The sequence below is a fragment of the Myxine glutinosa genome, chromosome 6 (assembly GCF_964187855.1).
Source record: "Myxine glutinosa chromosome 6, kmMyxGlut1.1, whole genome shotgun sequence".
NCBI classification, from domain to species: domain Eukaryota; kingdom Metazoa; phylum Chordata; class Myxini; order Myxiniformes; family Myxinidae; genus Myxine; species Myxine glutinosa.
This window is the reverse complement of record NC_136266.1, coordinates 48,612,823-48,630,082: the sequence shown is the minus strand read 5'-3', so window position 1 is coordinate 48,630,082 and position 17,260 is coordinate 48,612,823. Positions and strand designations below refer to the sequence as shown.

Genomic DNA, 17,260 nt, shown 5'->3' with positions numbered 1-17,260 from the left:
CATGTCTGCTCAGCACATGTTAAGTTGATAATACAGTACATGTCTGCTCAGAACATGTTAAGTTGATAATACAGTACATGTCTGCTCAGTACATGTTAAGTTGATAATTCAGTACATGTCTGCTCAGTCCATGTTAAGTTGATAATTCAGTACATGTCTGCTCAGTCCATGTTAAGTTGATAATGCAGTACATGTCTGCTCAGTCCATGTTAAGTTGAAAATACAGTACATGTCTGCTCAGTACATGTTTAGTTGATAATACAGTACATGTCTGCTCAGTCCATGTTAAGTTGATAATACAGTACATGTCTGCTCAGTCCATGTTAAGATGATAATTCAGTACATGTCTGCTCAGTACATGTTAAGTTGATAATTCAGTACATGTCTGCTCAGTACATGTTAAGTTGATAATACAGTACATGTCTGCTCAGTACATGTTAAGTTAATAATACAGTACATGTCTGCTCGGTCCATGTTAAGGTGGTAGTACAGTACATGACTGCTCAGTCCATGTTAAGTTGATAATACAGTACATGACTGCTCAGTCCATGTTAAGTTGATAATACAGTCCATGTCTGCTCAGTCCATGTTAAGTTGGTAATACAGTACATGACTGCTCGGTCCATGTTAAGGTGGTAGTACAGTACATGACTGCTCACTCCATGTTAAGTTGATAATACAGTACATGTCTGCTCAGTACATGTTGAGTTGATAATACAGTACATGACTGCTCGGTCCATGTTAAGGTGGTAGTACAGTACATGACTGCTCAGTCCATGTTAAGTTGATAATACAGTACATGTCTGCTCAGTACATGTTAAGTTGATAATACAGTACATGTCTGCTCAGTCCATGTTAAGTTGATAATGCAATACATGTCTGCTCAGTACATGTTAAGTTGATAATACAGTACATGTCTGCTCAGTCCATGTTAAATTGATAATACAGTACATGTCTGCTCAGTCCATGTTAAATTGATAATACAGTACATGTCTGCTCAGTGCATGTTAAGTTGATAATACAATACATGTCTGCTCAGTACATGTTAAGTTGATAATACAGTACATGTCTGCTCAGTCCATGTTAAATTGATAATACAGTACATGTCTGCTCAGTCCATGTTAAATTGATAATACAGTACATGTCTGCTCAGTACATGTTAAGTTGATAATACAGTACATGTCTGCTCAGTTCATGTTAAATTGATAATACAGTACATGTCTGCTCAGTACATGTTAAGTTGATAATACAGTACATGTCTGCTCAGTCCATGTTAAATTGATAATACAGTACATGTCTGCTCAGTCCATATTAAATTGATAATAGAGTACATGTCTGCTCAGTACATGTTAAGTTGATAATACAGTACATGTCTGCTCAGTCCATGTTAAATTGATAATACAGTACATGTCTGCTCAGTCCATGTTAAATTGATAATAGAGTACATGTCTGCTCAGTCCATGTTAAATTGATAATACAGTACATGTCTGCTCAGTACATGTTAAATTGATAATACAGTACATGTCTGCTCAGTCCATGTTAAATTGATAATACAGTACATGTCTGCTCAGTACATGTTTAGTTGATAATACAGTACATGTCTGCTCAGTCCATGTTAAGTTGATAATACAGTACATGTGTGTTCAGTACATGTTAAGTTGATAATATAGTACATGTCTGCTCAGTCCATGTTAAATTGATAATACAGTACATGTCTGCTCAGTACATGTTTAGTTGATAATACAGTACATGTCTGCTCAGTCCATGTTAAGTTGATAACACAGTACATGTCTGCTCAGGACATGTTAAATTGATAATACAGTACATGTCTGCTCAGTACATGTTTAGTTGATAATACAGTACATGTCTGCTCAGTCCATGTTAAGTTGATAATACAGTATATGACTGCTCAGTCCATGTTAAGTTGATAATACAGTACATGTCTGCTCAGTCCATGTTAAGTTGATAATACAGAATATGACTGCTCAGTCCATGTTAACTTGATAATACAGTACATGTCTGCTCAGTCCATGTTAAGTTGATAATACAGTACATGTCTGCTCAGTCCATGTTAAGTTGATAATGCAGTATATGACTGCTCAGTCCATGTTAAGTTGATAATACAGTACATGTCTGCTCAGTCCATGTTAAGTTGATAATACAGTATATGACTGCTCAGTCCATGTTAAGTTGATAATACAGTACATGTCTGCTCAGTCCATGTTAAGTTGATAATACAGTATATGACTGCTCAGTCCATGTTAAGTTGATAATACAGTACATGTCTGCTCAGTACATGTTAAGTTGATAATACAGTACATGTCTGCTCAGTACATGTTAAGTTGATAATACAGTACATGTCTGCTCAGTACATGTTAAGTTGATAATGCAGTACATGTCTGCTCAGTACATGTTAAGTTGATAATACAGTACATGTCTGCTCAGTACATGTTAAGTTGATAATACAGTACATGTCTGCTCAGTCCATGTTAAGTTGATAACACAGTACATGACTGCTCAGTCCATGTTAAGTTGATAATACAGTACATGTCTGCTCAGTCCATGTTAAGTTGATACTACAGTACATGTCTGCTCAGTCCATGTTAAGTTGATAATACAGTACATGTTAAGTTGATAATACAGTACATGACTGCTCAGTCCATGTTAAGTTGATAATACAGTACATGACTGCTAAGTCCATGTTAAGTTGATAATCCAGTACATGACTGCTAAGTCCATGTTAAGTTGATAATACAGTACATGACTGCTCAGTCCATGTTAAGTTGATAATACAGTACATGACTGCTCAGTCCATGTTAAGTTGATAATACAGTACATGTCTGCTCAGTACATGTTTAGTTGATAATACAGTACATGTCTGCTCAGTACATGTTAAGTTGATAATACAGTACATGTCTGCTCAGTACATGTTAAGTTGATAATTCAGTACATGTCTGCTCAGTCCATGTTAAGTTGATAACACAGTACATGACTGCTCAGTCCATGTTAAGTTGATAATACAGTACATGTCTGCTCAGTCCATGTTAAGTTGATAATACAGTACATGTCTGCTCAGTCCATGTTAAGTTGATACTACAGTACATGTCTGCTCAGTCCATGTTAAGTTGATAATACAGTACATGTTAAGTTGATAATACAGTACATGACTGCTCAGTCCATGTTAAGTTGATAATACAGTACATGACTGCTAAGTCCATGTTAAGTTGATAATCCAGTCCATGACTGCTAAGTCCATGTTAAGTTGATAATACAGTACATGACTGCTCAGTCCATGTTAAGTTGATAATACAGTACATGACTGCTCAGTCCATGTTAAGTTGATAATACAGTACATGTCTGCTCAGTCCATGTTAAGTTGATAATACAGTACATGTCTGCTCAGTCCATGTTAAGTTGATAATACAGTACATGTCTGCTCAGTCCATGTTAAGTTGATACTGCAGTACATGTCTGCTCAGTCCATGTTAAGTTGATAATACAGAACATGTTAAGTTGATAATACAGTACATGTTAAGTTGATAATACAGTACATGTCTGCTCAGTCCATGTTAAGTTGATAATACAGTACATGACTGCTAAGTCCATGTTAAGTTGATAATACAGTATATGAGTGCTCAATCCATGCTCGGTTGGTAATACAGTACATGACTGCTCAGTCCATGTTAAGTTGATAATACAGTACATGTTAAGTTGATAATACAGTACATGACTGCTCAGTCCATGTTAAGTTGATAATACAGTACATGACTGCTCAGTACATGTTAAGTTGATAATACAGTACATGTCTGCTCAGTACATGTTAAGTTGATAATTCAGTACATGTCTGCTCAGTACATGTTAAGTTGATAATACAGTACATGACTGCTCAGTCCATGTTAAGTTGTTAATACAGTATATGACTGCTCAATCCATGCTAGGTTGGTAATACAGTACATGACTGCTCAGTCCATGTTAAGTTGATAATACAGTACATGACTGCTCAGTACATGTTTAGTTGATAATACAGTACATGTCTGCTCAGTCCATGTTAAGTTGATAATACAGTACATGTCTGCTCAGTACATGTTAAGTTGATAATACAGTACATGTCTGCTCAGTCCATGTTAAATTGATAATACAGTACATGTCTGCTCAGTACATGTTTAGTTGATAATACAGTACATGTCTGCTCAGTCCATGTTAAGTTGATAACACAGTACATGTCTGCTCAGGACATGTTAAATTGATAATACAGTACATGTCTGCTCAGTACATGTTTAGTTGATAATACAGTACATGTCTGCTCAGTCCATGTTAAGTTGATAATACAGTATATGACTGCTCAGTCCATGTTAAGTTGATAATACAGTACATGTCTGCTCAGTCCATGTTAAGTTGATAATACAGAATATGACTGCTCAGTCCATGTTAAGTTGATAATACAGTTCATGTCTGCTCAGTCCATGTTAAGTTGATAATACAGTACATGTCTGCTCAGTCCATGTTAAGTTGATAATACAGTATATGACTGCTCAGTCCATGTTAAGTTGATAATACAGTACATGTCTGCTCAGTCCATGTTAAGTTGATAATACAGTATATGACTGCTCAGTCCATGTTAAGTTGATAATACAGTACATGTCTGCTCAGTCCATGTTAAGTTGATAATACAGTATATGACTGCTCAGTCCATGTTAAGTTGATAATACAGTACATGTCTGCTCAGTACATGTTAAGTTGATAATGCAGTACATGTCTGCTCAGTCCATGTTAAGTTGATAATACAGTATATGACTGCTCAGTCCATGTTAAGTTGATAATACAGTACATGTCTGCTCAGTACATGTTAAGTTGATAATACAGTACATGTCTGCTCAGTACATGTTAAGTTGATAATACAGTACATGTCTGCTCAGTACATGTTAAGTTGATAATACAGTACATGTCTGCTCAGTACATGTTAAGTTGATAATACAGTACATGTCTGCTCAGTACATGTTAAGTTGATAATACAGTACATGTCTGCTCAGTACATGTTAAGTTGATAATACAGTACATGTCTGCTCAGTACATGTTAAGTTGATAATTCAGTACATGTCTGCTCAGTCCATGTTAAGTTGATAATACAGTACATGTCTGCTCAGTCCATGTTAAGTTGATAATACAGTACATGTCTGCTCAGTCCATGTTAAGTTGATACTACAGTACATGTCTGCTCAGTCCATGTTAAGTTGATAATACAGTACATGTTAAGTTGATAATACAGTACATGACTGCTCAGTCCATGTTAAGTTGATAATACAGTACATGACTGCTAAGTCCATGTTAAGTTGATAATCCAGTCCATGACTGCTAAGTCCATGTTAAGTTGATAATACAGTACATGACTGCTCAGTCCATGTTAAGTTGATAATACAGTACATGTCTGCTCAGTCCATGTTAAGTTGATAATACAGTACATGTCTGCTCAGTCCATGTTAAGTTGATAATACAGTACATGTCTGCTCAGTCCATGTTAAGTTGATAATACAGTACATGTCTGCTCAGTCCATGTTAAGTTGATACTGCAGTACATGTCTGCTCAGTCCATGTTAAGTTGATAATACAGTACATGTTAAGTTGATAATACAGTACATGTTAAGTTGATAATACAGTACATGTCTGCTCAGTCCATGTTAAGTTGATAATACAGTACATGACTGCTAAGTCCATGTTAAGTTGATAATCCAGTACATGACTGCTAAGTCCATGTTAAGTTGATAATACAGTACATGACTGCCCAGTCCATGTTAAGTTGATAATACAGTACATGTCTGCTCAGTACATGTTAAGTTGATAATACAGTACATGTCTGCTCAGTCCATGTTAAGTTGATAATACAGTACATGTCTGCTCAGTCCATGTTAAGTTGATACTACAGTACATGACTGCTCAGTACATGTTAAGTTGATAATACAGTATATGAGTGCTCAATCCATGCTCGGTTGGTAATACAGTACATGACTGCTCAGTCCATGTTAAGTTGATAATACAGTACATGTTAAGTTGATAATACAGTACATGACTGCTCAGTCCATGTTAAGTTGATAATACAGTACATGACTGCTCAGTCCATGTTAAGTTGATAATACAGTACATGACTGCTCAGTACATGTTAAGTTGATAATACAGTACATGTCTGCTCAGTACATGTTAAGTTGATAATTCAGTACATGACTGCTCAGTCCATGTTAAGTTGTTAATACAGTACATGTCTGCTCAGTCCATGTTAAGTTGATAATACAGTACATGTCTGCTCAGTACATGTTAAGTTGATAATTCAGTACATGACTGCTCAGTACATGTTAAGTTGATAATACAGTACATGACTGCTCAATCCATGCTAGGTTGGTAATACAGTACATGACTGCTCAGTCCATGTTAAGTTGATAATACAGTACATGACTGCTCAGTCCATGTTAAGTTGATAATCCAGTACATGACTGCTAAGTCCATGTTAAGTTGATAATACAGTACATGACTGCTCAGTCCATGTTAAGTTGATAATACAGTATGGTACATGTTAAGTTGATAATACAGTACATGACTGCTAAGTCCATGTTAAGGTGATAATACAGTACATGACTGCTCAGTCCATGTTAAAACATACAGTACATGACTGCTCATGAATGGACATGACTGCTCATGAACTTCATACCATGAGTGGTGAACCACCATTAAAGTATCCCATCCAGCTATGATGTACCCTAATGGGAGTGATAAGCACCGCCTGCCATACCAGTCATATACTCATGGTATGAAGTCGCATAACGACTGGTATATAACCGAAAGGTTTTCAGTCATAAGTGCATGCAGGTCTCACTGCGTTGCCCTGATGAAGCCCCAACAAGGGCGAAACCAGGTCGGTAACTGTGAGTTTTTGTTTGCACTTATGACAGTATCTGAACTAAGATCTAAATTACGCACTGTCGGATGGCTCTTCCGGAGCTTGGCAGGCAAAGCTCACGTACGTTACGGTGACGTCACAGCGTGCGCTCATGAGGCTGGAGAACTCAAATTATAATCTGATTGTTACTCCCGGCCGCATCCAGGCGACTCCATATACTGAGTGGATACCAGAGATAATGTACCGTGTGGCAGGCAGTGCTTATCGCTCCCATTAAGGTACAGCATAGCTGGATGGGATACCTTAATGGTGGTTCACCACTCATGGTATGAAGTCGCATAATGACTGATATATATAGATATATATATACATATACATATATACATATATACATATACATATATACATATATATATATATACGTATATACATATATATATATACGTATATACATATATATATATACGTATATATATATAGATATATATATATATATATATACACATATATATATACATATATATATATATACACAGTCACAAGCAACAACCACAGCCACAACAACAACAAAGTGTTATAAAAGATAATTTTTTTCGTATGTTTTACTGAATTTTACATCCTCATGCATGAGATTCAGTGATGGACATGCAATATGGTTGTGAAGTGCAACATGCTGTCTTTTGATTTAAATAAGTCAGGGAAGTGACGGGTCTTGTTTGCTCCCAACCAGAAATAACATTCACTGGTGTTGGACTGTCATGAGTATCTCGTTTGTATAACATTTTGAAAGCACCTCACAGCATGATGCTTGTTGATCCCAGTTTCAAATCGTAAATACTGCTGTGCTGAATTGTCTCTTCTCACGTTCTTGTAAATCCTGTAAAAGTATAATTATGTCTCTTAACTTAATGCCCTCGTCGTCTTTGTGATATATCTATCTATAATTCCAGTAATCTCTGTCTGTCTGTCTGTACGTTTGTACGTTTGTCTGTGACCGCTGTTTCTCGACAACCACGGGTCCGATATACTTTTAACTTGCCAGGTATATTGCTGGGGACCCGAGGATGTGCCTTTTCAAGGTTTCATATTAATCGGACAATTACTTACCGAGCTATGTCCAAAAAACGATTCAACCAATCAGAGAGCAGCGAACGATCGCGTGTGCCGAACGTGGCGGACACACTCTGCCTCGGATGGCACATTTGAGAGCGTATTCATTTATTTCACGTTTGCAAACTATGTTGGCGTTAAACTACGTTTTAAAACTAATAAAAACGAATTTGCGATTCATTCGCTTTCCTGCGCGTTTGTGCACGCGATGGCGATTTCTTTACCAAACTCCGGAAGCCGTTCGCTTTGGACCAAACCATTGCATGTAAATAGAGGGGGGGGGTTCTGTGGTCGTTGCGAATGGACCAAACCATTCATGTAAATAGAGGGGGGGGATTGTCACTGTACTCGCAAGCCGTTCGCCGTTCGCTTTGGCGTTGCGAATGGACCAAACCATTTCATGTAAATAGAGGGGGGGGATATAATTTTAGATAGATATATAGTACGGGCATATATATAGTACGGGCATGCCCTAGTATATTAAAAAGCTCCATGATGAGCATTAGACAGTCAAAAAACAACTTCTGACAGATTAGCAAATAAGTGAATCAAGTTGTGGCTCACATTTTAAAGCACTGTTGTTATCAGTACAGCTAACAGAACAGTTGTAATAGGAGTGATTTTGACAAATAACCAGAACTAGAGGAACATGTTCAATTTGTTGTAAATATAGTACAGAGACTTGGCTATTGTTTAAAGAAACATAGTAATCGCTTTTCTCACCAGGGTGTAAAAGTTCATGAACAATGCCTTTGTATTATATAATAGACTATTTTATTTGTTTTCATGTGGAGAGGCTCCATGCTATTCTTGTTTGCGTCGGAAAAAAATGAACAAAACATAAACTTCTCAGCAGTGGATCAATTTCACAAATTTGTGTCAACATTGAGAAGAAAGAAATGGGTAGCCGAGAGGTATGCACACTCACCTCTAAGCTGTCTAGCCTGGGTTCGAATCTCGGTTCAACTATAAAATGTCATCCAGGTGCTTCACTGGCAAGGTGGTTCATCAATGCGTGTGCCCGGATGTCCCTCGGATGGACGAAGGTTAAACGGGCACCTCGCCTGCTGGCATTAGTTGGTGGACGTTAAAGATACCACGGTGTTCTTCGTGAATTGTGGGTGAGCTACAGCTGGCACCCTGAACAAATTACAAACTGCTGCCATAAGCTTAATCAAACGTCAAGACTGACCAGCCAGGTCGTGAAATACCTGGGCCAATTTTCCCCAAACCAACCCACAAGAACGTGGGAATAATTGTGGTAGTTAAAGAATAAGATGATGTGAGATTGGATAATTTTACACTTTAATTGCCATAATATCTTCCTTGTTGAGTTACACATTCCATTACTTTAATTTTTCTTCCATTTACTAGGCCTGCAGGTTGACCAGCCTGAAGGGTATTCAAATTACTATAGAGTATTTAACGACCAAAATGCAGAATGGAACTCTGTGCCGAACATCTTGTTCATCAAATATTGTGCTTGGCTGAGTGTTTGCAATGTGCAAGTCAAATATTACAGGTATCCCTCACAAGGGTAGGCCTTTGGGTCAATGCCCCTGGTCAAATTTCAAATTCTGTGTAGGTAAAACACATTGTCAACGATACCAAGCCTCATTAGAACCATTCCTTCCTGGTCTGTAATCACCAGATACTGTTACGGGGTCCCCCCCCCCCCTACCTCTGGTCTCGGTGGACCTCCGAACCCCGAGAGGGTCCCCGGCAGAAAGATGTGTTATCCTTGGTTGAAATCCAGCAAATAATGAAACCCTCAATGGAACCAGCAAATGAAACAGTTAAATCAATAATGCAACCACACCAGGTTATAAACAAACAAGAATATATTATAAATCACACACAAAGAGCCATACAACAATGGGGGGCAATCACCCCTACTTTCAAATCTTACGACGATATCCTTGTCAAGCCCCTTAACCCCACACTCACGGCACCTCCCCCAATGTCTCTGCACCCCTCCAAGGCGAAGTCCCAATGTCTCTGTGCGCTCCCGCGATCGGGGAGTCATGGCCCGATGGTCAATTGAGGCGTCGGCGAGCGAGACGACCCCGAGGTCATGTGCTCAGCACCCAGCCACACAGCGGTGGAAAGGAACCTCACAAAGACGCGCTCCGATGTACACGTTGCGGTTCCATCCGCGAGCCTCCATATAATCCTCACGTGCCCCTTTCTGGCACAGCCGTCCCCGGCAAACCACCAGGGAATAATGCCCAGCCGACACGACAAAAACCGGTTCACAGCAGGTTGCTCGCGTGGCGAAGATGGCGGACGGCTTTCACTCCAACCCGGGGTTTGAGGCCCGGATCCTCCGGAACCTCAATGAAAATACCTGACGACACAGGCTCCACGCACTCCGGCGATATTTCGTATCGCCCGAACTTCCCTTCAAGGACGCAAAGTTCACTCGCACTGTACGTCGAACGCTCGGGCCGGAGCTTCAACAACAACGTCTGTTTCACGATCTCCTCGCCTCTCTCTCCTCTTTTGCTCCACCTCTTCCGGTCATGATCCGGATTTCCGGCCACTTTTTACCAGGAGCGCTTTTAAATCTTTTAACTATAATAACCCTTTCCCTTCAACCACAATCACCAGAATACTTAGAATCAACAACAATAATCATAACAACAACCCTTAGGGCCGAATCCGTAACAATACACCCACACAAAGAGTAGTGAGCCTTCAAGAGAAGATCAGATCAAATGTCTGCAAACAATGGCTTTCCTATCCACAAAATTGTAAATATTATAAAATGGGAATGTGCAAATTAACAGAATAATGTTCCAGGATGATGTCATATCCTTCATGATATGCTATGTACCGTTCTTTGTGACATATGCACCAAAGCACACAGTAGCTGCATGCTTCACTGCTTCATAATATTGAATCTATTTGGTTACCTCTGCCATTGAAGGTGGATGGAGATTACGTTTTCACCTCTGTCTGTTCGTTTGTGAACAGGATATCTCAAAGTTGTGGATGGATTCGGACAAAAATTTGGTGGAGAGGTTGTGTATGTAACATGGACAAAATGAATACATTTTGATGAAGATCCGGATCCAGATTTGGATTGAAGAATTTTTTACGTGATTCTTCACCATTCAGTGATCGGACCAAAACGATATACAACAACAACAACAACAGGCATTTTAAGGCCATTTTCCCTGCAAGAGCGGGGGTTAGCCTTGCGGTCCCCATGACAATCTTCTCCATTTTGCCCTATTTTCTGCATCTCCCTTTGTTAACCCCCTTGCCCGCATTTCTTCTTCCGCCATGTTTAGCCAAGTCTTTCTCGGTCTTCCCCGTCCTCTACTTCCTTCTACATTCATTTCCATCACTCTTCTCAACCAGTCACTTTCATCCTTCCTCACACACATGACCAAACCATCTCAACCTGTTTCTCTTCACAGCATCCATCACAGGCTCTATCCCCATCATCTTTCGCAATTCATCATTTGTTTTCCTCTCTCTCAACGATACTCCGCACATCCACCCAACCATTCACATTTCCACCCTTTCCAGCCTTCGTTGCTGCTCTACATTCATGACCCATGTCTCGCTCCCATAAATCATAACACTTCTCACACATGCAGCATACACCTTTCCCTTCAGCTTCAACGACACTCCCCTCCTCGTCAGCACGCCACTCAGTTCCCGAAACTTCTTCCATGCACATCTCACTCTGGCAACCGTTGCCGAGTCTGATCCACCTTCTCCATTCAGCATGTCTCCGAGGTAGCAAAATGTTTTCACACCTTCCAGCTTCACGCCGTCTCCAAGATCCAACTTAACATTTCCTCCATCTGCAGCTCCCTCTGTGCACACCTTACACTTGAATGTAGCTGCATTGAAATCAGTCATTTACCAAAACGGTATATAGCATGATATTTAAAAAAGTTGAAGGATGACTGACATATGACAAAACTTGGTGGATGAATTAGTTGGGTAAGTGACAGGAACAAACCTATTAGCTTTTGGTTCAGGTCGGAATCCAGATCCGGCTTATCAGTGGGGATACAAAACGTAAACGGTTCAGCCTGGCGGAGGTATGCTCTCTACCGAGTGATGTTCTAGTTTCTTATGTAAATACTCGTGGGGGCTACCCGGCGCTGCCTGGTAATTTTGCTGTCTCCAAGGCGGGGTAATTTTGGTTTTTTTTGGTGCTTTGACCTAAACCTGGGTACCCCCAGCACTTGTGCATAATACAGTGGAGATTTGCCAAGTCGTTTTCTTAATATGATTTTCAGAACTATACATATACAGAGAGTTTCCTTGAGGGAGGAAGTTTGTGGGTCATGTGTGGACAAGGAAAGCAGTCATCATGTGTTATGAGTTGGAATCGACCAAATCCCCCCACCCCCCACCTTTTTTTCCCCTCCCCAAAATTATTTTGCATTTATCTCTATATTGACCAAATGAATGAATGAATGAATGAAATATGGAGGCGGAGGTATGCTCTCTACCGAGTGATGTTCTAGTTTCTTATGTAAATACTCGTGGATACTCGGCGCTGCCAAATGTTGATTCAAAATGAGGAGGGAAGTCTGGCTTGTGTGATCGTGGCAGTCCACATCATATTTTGAGCGATCCTTACACTTTATCTCCATTAGAGTGCACGTGTCTGTTCAAACTTGCCTTGCAACATCAGCATTTACAGGATTTGAAAATCAGGCCTGGAAAGCCTCTTGGGCCAAAAGTCACCGTCAGTGCACCACACATGCTCTTGATACTAGTGCTTCAACGTCACACCATGAACAAACTATCACAATCATGATGTATATGTTCAGTTGCCATCACAAGTGCTATTTCATCAATCTTGTGTTCAGATAATTAATCAATGGTAAAGAGAACAGCAAGCATTCACAATGTCCACTATTGAAGCATCCTCGGAAAAGGATTAACAATGTATCCTACGTACGAGTATACCTGCATAGACCGCATCCAATAATATATAGTAATGGCACCCCATTGGCTGCTGGGCGGTGATAATAGGGAGGACATGTGGAACAAACTTAAACACCAGAACTGCCGTGAATGGCACCAACCCGCAAATGAAGACAACCTATTAATATCCTCAGGTCAACTTGGGATGGACATTAATATTCTACCTAAGAAACCACAGTTACTCAAAATCTCTTGATATAAAAAAGAAAAACAAAACGCGTGCTATTTAACAGCAAAACAATATACGCCACAGTTGTTAGCTGCTCGTATAGCGTGATTTGAATGAAATTGGTGCTGCAGAGAGGTGTGATGTGCTCTTGCTATCAACACGTTTTTACCAAATAAAGCCAAAAAAAATTTGTGATTGATAATAAAGTATTTTTTGTGAATTACAGAAATAAATTCAGACTTACAGAATCTTGATACCTCGTTTTAACAAGACAAATTAATAACTTTGATATCAAGGAAAATTACAAAATTAACTTTTTTTTAATTATACAAAAGATCTGACAGCTTTCTCGGAATTTTCTGCAGCACCCAGTCATTCCTCAACCATTTAAAGTTAATAAACTTTTCTATGAGTATTTGTGAAGGAAACAGAAACTGCGTGTTTGATCTTTGGGATGCAGGAGATGAAAAAGGTATACAAGCTGACTCAGGAGGTAAAGTGAAAATAAACACATGTAATATATTGTTATGTTTATGGAGGGTAGCTCATGAAATATCTTAGGCCAGTTAGGATTGTGTAGATTACCATGCGCCTGATGTAGCCACTTCCTGTAACTAAGTAGGGCCGGATGTTCGGAGTAAGTGTGATGTGTGGCCATACGGAGGGTTGCTCTTGTGCTATGTAGGTAGGGTTTAAGGGTAAATCCCCTGTATGTAAGTGCCTCTGTGATTTTTCCCTTGTTCCTTATGACACTACACTACACACACTACCAGCCAAGCGATCGGCACGTAATTATAAACTTTAAATAAAGCCACTGGATTCAAACATTGAACACTGCCAATGATGCCACCAGCTGAGTCATAGCAGGGGCAGACGAGAGGTGATAATTGGTCAAGGCAAGATGGACTCTGATTGGAGCACGCGCGGACGTCATCAGATGACGTTCGAGACCGGGGAACAAAAAGGCGAAGGGACCGCCATGTTGTCTCTCTGGCGCTGGGTACTCGTTGTGTGCGGTCGCAGTTCGTGCTCTCTCTTGGCAGTGGCATTCGCGCGCTAGCTCTGTTCCTGGCTGCGTGGAGGACGGACGCATCCTTTCCCTGATTCGTTGGTGCTGGCTTTGTGACGGCTGTGTGCGCCTGAGACCTCGGTGCTTTGTGGAGCATGGGACGAGAACGGAACGAGGGCCTGCTCGCTTCACATTCGGTGGCTGGTGAGGTGAACGGATTTCGCACCAAGGCGTGTTTTCCCATGCAGGGACTCGGGGACCCGGTCAAGGACCGACGGGATTCAAGGGTCGCTCAAAGCTGAGTACTAAGCAGACAAACCACACACATTTTATTAATTTCATTTATTTCTCCCCTTGTATTGAATACGAGTCCGTGGGGGGCACCCCGATTAGGAATGAGATTTTACCGTGCATTTCTTTGTAACCTGCATTTATATTATTAAACCCTTTATTTATTGCATTTTAATTCTGTGTCGGCCTTGTTTAATTGTCGTGGTTCGAGGATGCTCCAGTGGAATCCGTGCAGGTAAGAGCTTTGCTAACCTCCGCTCCCGCACGTGTGAAGAAGAGCCGCCATTGTTTGCATGAACACCTCGGAGTTCAAGCTCGATCGGGCACCCGTCACCTTGGGGGATCTTAATCCCCCGGTGAACACGACAATATGAAAAGTTGGCAGAATTACATGGACATTATTACATTTAACGAGTTAGTACAAATAATTCGAGATTTTTATGGCACTAACCTGGAAAACAATCTTCAGAATTATATTTTCCTAAAGTTATTGGAAAAATAGTGATTTTTCAGGGACGGCTGTGCAAAGCTTCCGCGAAAAGTGGACCTTTTCAACATCACATATTGTATCAACAATGGCCGCATTATGGTTACAACATGACAAAATCTAGTTGTTGATGTTGTTCGTATGCAGCATGTGGCTGCTGGTTGCATCATTTCTATGGAAGCGCGTTTATGCCACTGATGCAGTGCCACAATTACCAGTGAGCTGGTACTCAATTTGCTGACGTCGGAAGGATGACAGGCTGAGTCAACTCTCCTGGCGTTAAATCAACGATCGACCAGGATTCAAACACAGGATCCTAGGATTCCAATATATATATATTGTTATGTCGGTGGGTATGGCATATATAGATTTAGGTAGATCTGTATAGGTATCATTCTCGGGTTGTCGTGGGTAGCTAGAACCATCTCGATGTAAATAAGTAGAGGACCTGTCTAGACCGGATGTCGGATAAGTTGGGTATGTGTCCCCACCACGAGGGGGCGGGGCTTGTTAACGAGAGTAGGGATTATGCTAATTCCATTGTGTGTCATTCCCTCTGTGAACATCCCGGTGTCCATTATGGCAATACATCCCGTAGACATTAGCTTGGCCCAATAGCGCACCACATTAATTAATTCCCCCGCCACCATAAGTACTGACCGGAAAGACAAGCAGGATGTGGCCGCGTACAACGGCGCCATGTCAAGAAGACATCGTGCAAGGCAGGCAATAGCCACACGCAGAAGGACTCTTGATTGACAAGGGGGAGGGGTGAGCAACACCAAGAGCTGGAGAGTAAAGAAGGACTAGTGATTGGCCACCGACCAATGGCATGGGAGCAGGGTGCTGAGCGCTCGGCCAATGAGAAGCGACCAACGCGATTGGAAGATTCGAAAAGAGAGCTGACGTCAGAAGACGATCAGCAAAACGACTCGCTGACAGACATTTTTCTCTCTTCGCCTCTGCCTGTCTTCGCCTCCGCTTAGCTCTACCCATTGTCCTTCTCGCTTTGGTTCTTTCCCTGGCCGGACCTCCCTTCTGCCTTTGCCTTTCGTTCCCGGGTGGGACCTTTCCTTTGTGAACCGCGAATTGCCTGCATTACGACGGACGTTGGGGAAACGTTGGAGCGCCGTCGATTCTCCTTCCTGGCGTTCACGTGCGAGCGAGGCTTGCCGCTGGAGCGGGCGCGACTGGGGCGAGCGAGTGGCTCGGTGGCCTAGCAGTGTGCGAAGGGGGCCTTATCGAGGCCTCGTGGACAAGGGCGTGCCGAGGCCTACTTCCCGCCAACATCGGAGCCTACATCACACATCCAGACAGATAAGACGCATCCACAAACAACGTTTTCTTTGTTTCATTCCTCCTGCGTTGTGTATTTGAAGTGAAGTGTGGGAGCGCCCCATTGGAGGGGTTTAGGTTTTATCGTCGCGTTTCATTGTCCTCGGGTTCCGTAATAAATATTTCTTTCTTGTACATTTTACCTCCGTCTCGGGTTGAGTTAATTTCCACAGGGAGAAGACATCGTCGGCGCGTGAAGGTAAGCCTCGGCATCCTCCCCCGATCCCCGTGTATCGATCCGCCATTGAATTGGAAACGCCTCAAAGTAAGCTCAATTCCATCCGTGGACGCTCTGTCCTAACTGAGAGCCATCCACACGACAATATATATATATATATATATATATATATATATATATATATATATATATATATATATATATATGGAAGCGTACACTGGATCAGCACATCGCTGCGCCCTTGGACGACTCGACACCTCGTATCCATGTCACCCACGGTTATATCAAAATGAGCTGATTCGTCACACGGTCACAGATTGCTTAACCCCAATATGGGGCAGTTCAAAAATTATGTAACACTTTCTTTTGTAATATGCGTAACGTAATGCTTGATTATGCACATAATTCTTGATTACCATGCCTTCTGACGTACCGTGTGTTCGGACGGGCTTGATTAAACCTTACTATTATTCGACATTTGATTACATCTTTCGGGGTCCCTCATTGTGAATAACACTCGGCCCAAACAAAGCCAATGGAAATGTGACGTAACAAACCCAGGCAGTATATAATCAGCAGAGGCCGACAGGCCTAATGTGTTCGGCCAACCAGAAAACCAAGACAGCGGCCATACTATTTTGTCTCGGTACTATGGTGGTGGAGTCAAGCGACAGATGTGGGTGTGATCCGGCAGCTGTCCGACCAATGGGTGCACATTTCAAAAATCGACCCCTACCAAGAACCCCCAACAACACTAAAAACAACAACAGCAACGAGAAGCTCTTGTAGACCTGTTACATGTGCTCAAATATGTATGATCGATCACAAGGCAACAC

At 41.1% G+C, this 17,260-nt stretch overlaps 2 protein-coding genes across 2 annotated transcripts in view; both read right to left on the bottom strand.

The window, feature by feature from the left end:
• The window catches only part of LOC144892601 (uncharacterized), a 1,198,808-nt gene that overhangs the window by 60,725 nt on the left and 1,120,823 nt on the right, over positions 1-17,260 (bottom strand). The gene's annotated exons all lie outside the window — the stretch shown is intronic.
• The window catches only part of LOC137429749 (voltage-dependent L-type calcium channel subunit alpha-1D), a 519,508-nt gene that overhangs the window by 241,523 nt on the left and 260,725 nt on the right, over positions 1-17,260 (bottom strand). The window lies entirely within an intron of this gene.